Here is a 9,256-nt window from a genome sequence, read left to right as displayed (position 1 = left end):
GAGCAGCAAGGAAGAGGGTGGTAAGTCAGGCTTGTTCTGCTGCTATATCCATTTGGTGCACAGTTCTAAACAGGTCCTTATACACCTGGTGAAGGGAATCACCTCTGTGGCTGCATTGCTTGGTTAATGGTTCTGCCCACTGACAAAGTAGTTTGATGAAAGCAGCAGATCAGTTTTCATTTTCAGGTGTTATAATCCACTGACACCACTGACACATAAGAAACTTACAAAACATTTTAAGTAGTATGAATACATAGGACACTTGAATGGTGGGTATAATATTAAAAAGAATTTGCACTGAGACTGATCTCATGGAAAACTGTTGCTGGATCACAGTCCAGGAAGACAGTGAGGTCTTCTCTGGTGTTACCTGTAGTCCCAAACCTTTAAAATCAGAGCTGGATTATTTAAGTTTAGGAGCACCTTTTAGATCAGGGTAAGGAAAACACAACCATGCTGTGCTGCTGCACTGTAGACATGCAAAAGGGGGAAAAGAAAACAAAATTATATTCAATAATATTTATCAAAACTCTTACATCTTATAGAATACTATTCTATTAGTAGCATGGATTTTTCAACTTCTAACTTACTGTTCCCTGTAACAAGGAAGACTTCTGGCTAAGTGAAAGTGCTGATTTACCCAATAATTCAGGACCTGTCTTTATTTTAATATTTCTCAGAGTAGCGATATTGGTTCAGTCCCTGTTCTCCCTCCAAAATCTAGAGAAATGGCAGATAAAACTCAGCGATTTCATCAATATTTAATCAAAAGCATCTTAGAACTCAGGAGCTTTGTGTTTCACCCACAGTTCAAAACATTTCAAGCAGCTGGCTAAACCAGTCCCAAAGCCTGAAGTGCAAAACTGTCTTAGGAATTTTGCCCCAAGATACAGCACATTGTGTACAGAAGCAGAACTGAGATTCAGCAAGCACAGTGGAATCATTTGTAGCTCCTTTAGTAAAAGTGGTCTTAAACTAAAATTATACCACACTGCTGACAGTTACAATTAGACAAGTTTTGGTGAAATACTTAAAGGAAAGACAAGAGGAGTGGAGAACGGATGTGAAAGGGCATGATATTTGCAGTGACGTTTCCTCTGGGTTCGTGTCAATAGAAGCTTTGTGTCCTTGGATTTGGCCTGGAGCAGAGCTTGGCAAAACTATAAAGGGAGGCTGAAGCAGCAGAACCCCATCAAAAGAAGGCATGGATTTTCTTACCAGAAAGGCAATTCCATCTGTGCTAGAGGAAATTACAGAGACTGCAAAGGTGGAGAGCACAATCATGAAAGACTCCATTTAGCTGCCATGATGATGATGACATCCTATTGCTGTGTGACATTTAAACAAGGATAATGTTTTCAGATAACGCATTCACAGTAGCATGTTGAAGACTAGTATGAGGTAGAGGAAACCTTTCAAAAGTCATAAGTTACACTGAAATAGAAAACACAGGAAAATAAACTTTGGAAACCATGTGTAAAACACAATACAGAAAATATATTCTCAGGAAAACATTCTGCAAGACATAAAAACAAATAATAAACTCCTTTCCAAATATATTGGGAATGGGAATCTGACAGTTTCTGTTTGGCCAATAATTGAGGAAGGTGTAAAAGATTTCAAACAAAACAAGGCCATGGTAGATAATTAGATGGGTACTTTCCCTCTGTGTTCACCATGGAGGAATTCAGGGGGGCTCCTGTGCTAGAATCTTGTCTCTTTTCTGCATATGTATGTGATGTGCCACAGGATCTCCCTGCCTGAAACATCTGCCAGCTTGGTAGGAGAGGTTTCAATCAGTAGTAAATTGCCAAGAGCAGAAAATTCTCATCTAAAAGATGATATATTTTAAAGGGCATCAGAAATGAAACAGCCAAACTGCAAACTATGCTTTGGAGCCTCTTGCTTAAAATTGCTCTATTTTAAAAAGGTTGAATTCACACCAGATCTTTTAGAAAAATCCTGGGGAGTTTTGAGACCAGCCTAATGTATGCAGTAGGCAAAATATTATGAATTATAGAAAAAAGCAGGGTTGGTAAAGACATCAATAAATGTGCTCTATCAAGGAAGAGTCAACATCTAAGGTGGAGTCTTTTATCATAAACTCATCTTTGAAAGAATTACTAGCCATGTGAACAGTACAGGTCTGGCAAATTTCTTGCTTTTCTGGAAGGCTTTGGACAAATTCCCCAGTGAAAGCCTTCCAAAAATAATTAATGTTGTCATCTGATACAAAATATTCCCACAGATTAACACTGTTAAATATGGTTGTTAAATTAAATACTATTTAATACTAGTTAAGGCACAATATGTGATACCACAAGTAGATCAGTTTTCACAGTGGAGTAAAGCTGTCAGTAGAGATAGATGACCTCTGTTTGCACAATGTTTATCAATGACTTAGAAAAGAGAATGGAACAGCAATATGCCCAAAGTGGCTGAAAACAGTAAGTTACTTGGGGCGGTGGGAACAAAAAAGTGACTGCAAAAATTTTACATAAGGATTTCATTATGGTGGGTGGCTGAACGATCCCATGTAAAATTAAATTATTTGTAGGTACAAATGGTGTACATAGGAAACAGCCCACCCTTAACTTTGTGTTTATAATGAAGAGTCCTGAATGAGTCCTGGATACATAGTCCTATTCAGGGAAAAATGTTGGAATTATAACAGACAGTCCTATAAAAAGATTAACTCAGTACTCAATATTGATCCAGAAGTTAAATGTTAGATATTACAAGGGAAAGTTTAGGATAATACACCAGTGAACAAATCCATGGTGCCCTCTTACTGTGAATAATGTGTGTAGTATTTCCCCTTAATAATGAAAATATATATAATACAACTGTGGGAGGCACAGAGAGGCCTATTGTGGGTAAAAAATGGTTTCCACGTAAAGAACCATTAACCAGGCTCAGAGTCAGCATCTGGAAAACAGAAGCCTGAAGAAAGAGATAACAGATCTGTAAAGAAACAATGGCAGGAAACACTGAATAGGCAAGAACTGTTTGCTCATGCATTTAATGAAAGAACTACAGAGTATCACATAAAAGATGAGATAAACAAGTACAAAAGAAGGCACTGTTTCATAAAGCATGTAATTAAGTGATGAAACTCATTGTTTTGGGCTCTTGTGAACACCAATATTTGCCTGTATTTAAATAATACTGAAGTACATTCAGAGCCAAAAAGAATCCATTAAGAGCTACTTATAACAGAAGTGCTATATACAAAAAAGCCATATTGAAAACGAAAGTTGTGGGTTTGCAACAATTCCAGCATGAATTTTCTGACAGGGGTTGCCTGTGAAAAAATAATAAAGTTGTATTTGTGTGCACACAGTTTTCTGTAAAATGGGAGAGGAAAATGTATTTTTATTAAAATAACTTCCTGAATGGAATTCAGTTTCCATGAAAACAGAGATGGTTTGATGTTAGCAAGACTGTTATGAATTACCTGACTATTCTCTGATTTTAAAAATCCAGCCAGAATCACAAATCCCATTTCCTTCCAACTTTAAACACTCATATACTGGGGTAGTATATCCTGACTACAGAAAAAGCAGAGACTTAGCTTTGCTCAGATAATTTACTTCTTGTCAAAATTAGATTAGCTGGCATAAGGCAGAAAGGTGCCATGGATTCTGGGAGGCAGAAAACCATTAGCACTACCATTAAAGTAAAGCTGGCAACAGCTCTGAAAGTAGAAAGGAAAGTTCTATTTTTACCTGTGAAGATAACAGTCCAGATTTTCTTCTCCAACAAGGATAGGGAAAAGAAAAGTGTTAAAAATCACTGGTTTTCATCCTGCACTGTAATGAGTTTGTGCTGTACTGGTTGGAGCCTCCAAGAGACTCTTCTGTTCCAGCTGACACCACTTTGGCAGCCATCCTCGAGAATGCAGTGTAGGGATAACGACTGAAATGAAGCCCTTTTTCTCACCTTATTATTTCCATAGCTCATTGATTTCTTCAAAGTGTCGGCTTCAAAGGAGATAATTATGCATTAAATCATCACCTGCATACATCTGTAAAAACTGGGTTTTGAACAAGTGAATCAGGGGCTGGAAGAAACTGAAACAGAATAGTATTGCAATACATTACTTTGGTAATTACATAGAAGGGATTTCATAAGAGATACCAAGTACAGTCTCTTGGGAAGAGACCATATCACAAGAGACCTTGCTAGCATAATTAGGAAAAAGAAGTTAATATTCTTAGATACACAGAAAAGAAAGGCACTGCCAAAGAAAGTGGTCTCTCAAGGATTTATGGAAAGCAAGGACAAGAAGAGTATGTCTAAAAATCACAGGGGAGACAAAGACCTGAGAATTATGCAAGCAAGCTGAGTAACAGAAACAACTTGCTCTCAAATCCCAAATCAAGAATGGTTGATCTTACTGTTGCAGATGATGAGAAGGAGAATATTACATCTTTGAAGGTAACTGGGTCAGATGAGCTAATCTGCAAATGAAATTGACTTCATCCATGTACACACTGTACCAAAAGGTGACATTGCAAGAAGAAAAAACCTTTTTGTTTTTTATCTCATTAAAATAATCACCACTGAGTCTGAAATGAATTAATAAATACATGAATCAACATGAGTTACAGTAAATATTCAGAAGTGGTGATGGCAAGGACAAAATCATCTTTTATTGTTTTTAGAAAGTCAAAACTTTCATTAAAATATAGGAGCCTGGGCTTCCCACTAATCTCCTCAAGATGAGATTTACCTTGGCAGCTCTGTGTAAATATCACATCTGCCTGTGAGATGCAGTTTAGAGGGTCCACTTCTGGCACAGTTTACATGATCTCAGTGGGATTTGTCCTTGAGCCAAAGAAGGCAGAATGCTTAGGAAAAGTTGGAAATGAAAGTCAAACCATAACCATCTGCCAGCAGCAGCCAGAAACCAGAATGTAGTTTATTCTTCTGTTCTTCATGCCCTGAGTGTATTACTAACCAGGTTTGGACATTGCCATTTTTATTACTACTTCTTGCAATTTTGAGGTGCATGAGTAAAGGCATCTATTTCAAACTACATTTTTAAAATCTTTATTTTTGATATCTTGCTTGTGCATGGTTTTAAAAGAATGACTTCTCAAACAAAAATGGCAAGACTGCCTTAGCATCTGAAAAGAAAAAAAAGAATAGCAAATGTAAAAACAGAAATAATGTGTAAAGTCAGGAAATTCTCCTGGATACAAAGAAAATTTTAAAAAGAATCTATTTCTAAATGCCAGCTGAGTTAACTATGCAGGGAAGAATGAAAAAGATATTGCCAAGGGAGACAGAACACTTGACTTTTAAAATTCATAAATCCTCATCTTGCAATAAAAATGTAACATGGCTGAATGTATAGCTCTGTATTAACTAGCACAAGCCAAAATTTTAATCTCAGACTGAGGCAGGAAAAGGCCATTATGTCCTAGGCCATAAAAAGGCTGAGTGAAAGAAAAAGCCCCTGGCATTCAATGATGCTTTTCCATCATACACAAGCCTCATACTGAAAAGCAGCACGTGCTTCGGAAGTCCATGCCTGTCAGTGTATCATACTACAAGACAGGCTATGCTGGAACATAGAAAAACCTATTGGTTTTTCTGTTTTGCTTGGAGAAAATGAGCATTTTATGTTGTATTACGTTTTGTGAATGTCTTCTCAAAAGAGGAAAAAAAAGAATCAAAAAGCCAGAGTGAGTTAGTCAGTACAAACCAGTCACAGGGAATGATACAGCCACAAGAAGTACTGTAGTTACCTCCACAGCAAGCTCAAAGGACTCAGAATCCAGAGCCACAGGTTTAATCATGTATGGCATAAATAAGGAAATAAATTTCTGGGACAGCTTTTATTTGACAGTTTAGTCAGAGAAGATTAGCTGGAAATCTACTTCTTGTTTCATTTTCAGTTTAAAAATATGGCCTCCCCCCGTAAAATTCTTCACAATCTCATAACCTGGTCTAGTTTTAAGAAGAAAGTTTTTAAAAGCAAGTTTTCCACATGTACCATGAAAATTTTGAGAAGGCAGGGTGGAGTGCACCAGCCCTGTTTTTCTACAGTTCTTTTCTAGCCTTCCTTCAAATGAAAATTAGGTTGATATTGTTACAGCATCTGTCTCTTTATTCTTGCCACAGTGCAATTGTCAACATGTTGGGCCAATTTCAGCTTAATGTGACAGAAAGGTAGAGGTCCCAAAGTTCTAAAGTACCTGCAGACTTTAGAGTGATGACAGCAGTACAGAGGTTAGGGACAAATGTAATGGTCTATTAAGAGGAAAAGCAGGGTGTGAGCTCAGATAGTGTCCAGGAGAGGTGTGTGTTCCTGCTGTCCAGGAGACACATCACATATACCCAGCCATGGCAATGGATAATTCTATGCATCCATGTCATTTTAGAGCTTCCTTGTATTTTACAGTGCAATCATTACCAAGAAAGCCCAAGTACTTATGTGCTAGACATGCTAAGACACATGAAGTAAGAATCAAAAGTAAACTTCACAAAAAAAGGGGCAGATGGATCAAAAAACTTCAGTTGTGTCACAGAATTAAAATGTCTCCAAGTAGTTAGATGATTTTTTGTTTGGTTTTAGTTTTTGTGAACTGCTTAAAATAGATGTAAATTTCTTACTATAAATGATTTCTTTTTTGAAATATTTTGTCTGGAAAAGAAAAGAGAAGGGTTTGAAAGAACAAGAACTGGCAGAACTGAATGGATTTCAATGTTTAACTGTGCTGTGAAAGGACAAGGTGAGAGAAGAGGAAAGGATGCGGAGAATACCATTATAAGCAGAATCAGGACAGTTGGGGTGAGGAGAGAGATCTGAATGGGAGAGCCTCACTTTCAATCCTTTTCCTCCTTTCTTGCCCAGCATGGCCAAGGACACAACTTTTCCAATAAGAGTATTAATTTTTTTCCCCCATTTGAGTGAACAAGTAACAAATACTTTAGGAAAGAGTTCTTGAACGGCAGAATGGAGGATGTGCAGTTTCCTTATCCCCCATATTCACCTATAGCTTAATGAAGGAAACAGTAGCCAGTCTTTTATGAATATCCAGATCCAATTCTTCTTTTACAGTAATTATACAAAAATGAATCTCTTCTATAAAGTTAATGTTAGTCTCCTCCTGTAAAAGAGGTTCAGTAGCTTATATTTAAGAGAAGTTTTGATCAGCAAGAAACCCAGTATATATGACATATCTAAAGTATTTTTACTGGCAATTCTGATAGTTATAATATTTTTTTGTTCTGTAGTACAATTCTTCCATGTCATATTGGGTACAGCAAAATTCCACATCAAAGAGTGGAATTTAATATGTGAAGTGGTTGGTAATTTTAATGATATCAGAATTGACTCATCTATAAAAAGAAGCTGACATTCTGTGTCAAATATATTATAATTAATAGGCTCAAAAGAGTGCACAAGAGAGAGCACATGATCATTTCTTGCTGTTAATTTATTAAAATAATTATCTGGAACTTCATGAAAAGTGCAACCTTTGAGCAGTCAACAGGTTTTCCAGTTCTATGACTTGAAATTACTTAAGTCAAATGACACTACAGTTTTGTGTCCCAACAAATTTCTTCTGTTTTTCTGTATCAGAATTCCATTACAGCCCAGCTCTTCACAAGGTCTCCTGGAAGATGAAGAAAACTCTTTTTTCCTTGCACTCTATCCTCATATTTCCTCGATTCCTATATCTGTAGGGGACAACTCCCTACCGTGAGATATAGATGAGTCTGTAAATAGCAAAGGGGATACATACATGCTATCTCACAAATATGCCAAATTTAATTTTTATTTCACAATTCTCTTTCATCTGAAAGAAATTGTCCTATGGATGGTTTTTGTGCAGAAGATTTTAATAGAAAGGATATATATTTTATAGCAGAGCCATCAGGATAAATGGAAATCCTGCAATGTAGTTTATTAACAACAATGACAACAAAACAAAAAGTAAAAGCAAACTTCACGGCACCTTGCAAATCAATTAACACCATTAAAGAACCCAGATGGATAAACACTGTGGTAGGATGGAGCTTCTCAGTATTCTCACCTGTGCAGTACAGAGGCTACATATTAACATCAGAGCTCAAGTATATTTTCAGGATTCTGAAAGCAATGGAGATATTTTATTTCTCCATTGGAATGAGGAATGAGGAACAGGTACTCCAATTTCAAAACTGTACTGTACTTAAAGTATCTTTCCAGTGACCTTGGTCTCTGTAACTCTTGGAAACACTGAAGAGAAGAAGACATCTCTCTGGAATGCAGTGTACTTCCAGAGTAAAATCATGAATGGCTTCTGCCTGTCTTCAGGTTACCATGTGCCTTTTAAGCACATTCCTTCTCCCTTTCCCAGACATCTGACAAAACAAACACAAACATCTGCTTATGAAGACAGAAATTTATTTCTTTGGTTATTTCTCCCCATCTTCTGCATCCTCTTTGTTTTCAAGATACCAAATATTTTGGGGGAATCTCTTTCCAACTCACATGCTTGAATGATCCTGTAGATTTAAAGAGTGCTCCTGTAGGAGCCTGTGATGGAAATAGATGGGAATAAAACATCTCTCATCACTGTGGAGCACTGTAGTCCCTAACAGCAAAACACAACCCCCTTTTTCCACTGAAGGTTGCATGAGATAAAAAAAAAGAAAAACTAAAGACATGAAGATATGGAAAGTGGAGAATCCATGTACTCCACCTGCAATTAATTTGATATACTCTAACTTTCTGTCTGAAGGACTGGGAATCCTTGCCTTCTGGCCTCCTTTTTCATAGAAAACTGCTGAAAATGACTTCTTGTCTGCAAGTTTTTAAAAGAGCCTTAATCAGATCATGATTTCAGCAAGCATTGCTGATGCATTGTGAAGGGATAATGAATAGCAGAAAATTGCAAGGAAAAGACATTTCATCTCTTTATGGTGCTGGCAATTTTCTTCTTATAACATAGTATCTGTGATTGAAATTCATACCTTGGGAAAGGCATGAAAACTAGAAAGAATTCAAAATAAAAGTTACAAAGCATGTTTTAACGTTTGATTGCAAACCCCAAAACCCATTCTCAGGAAATGCAATTCAAGAAAAAGCTAAGAATGATTTGTAGGACTTTGTCTTGAAGAAGATATATTCCTTTTAGCTAAGCAGCTATTGACTGTTCTGATACCTTCTCTGCAGTTCAGCTTTTATTCACCTAAATCTTGGAAACAGCATGGAGCTGAGAGAAGCCAAAACACAACCTTGTACTTTAAAAGGCTA

This window comes from Haemorhous mexicanus, chromosome 1 (genome assembly GCF_027477595.1).
Source record: "Haemorhous mexicanus isolate bHaeMex1 chromosome 1, bHaeMex1.pri, whole genome shotgun sequence".
In the NCBI taxonomy this organism is placed as follows: Eukaryota; Metazoa; Chordata; class Aves; order Passeriformes; family Fringillidae; genus Haemorhous; species Haemorhous mexicanus.
Note: the sequence above shows the minus strand (reverse complement) of the source record.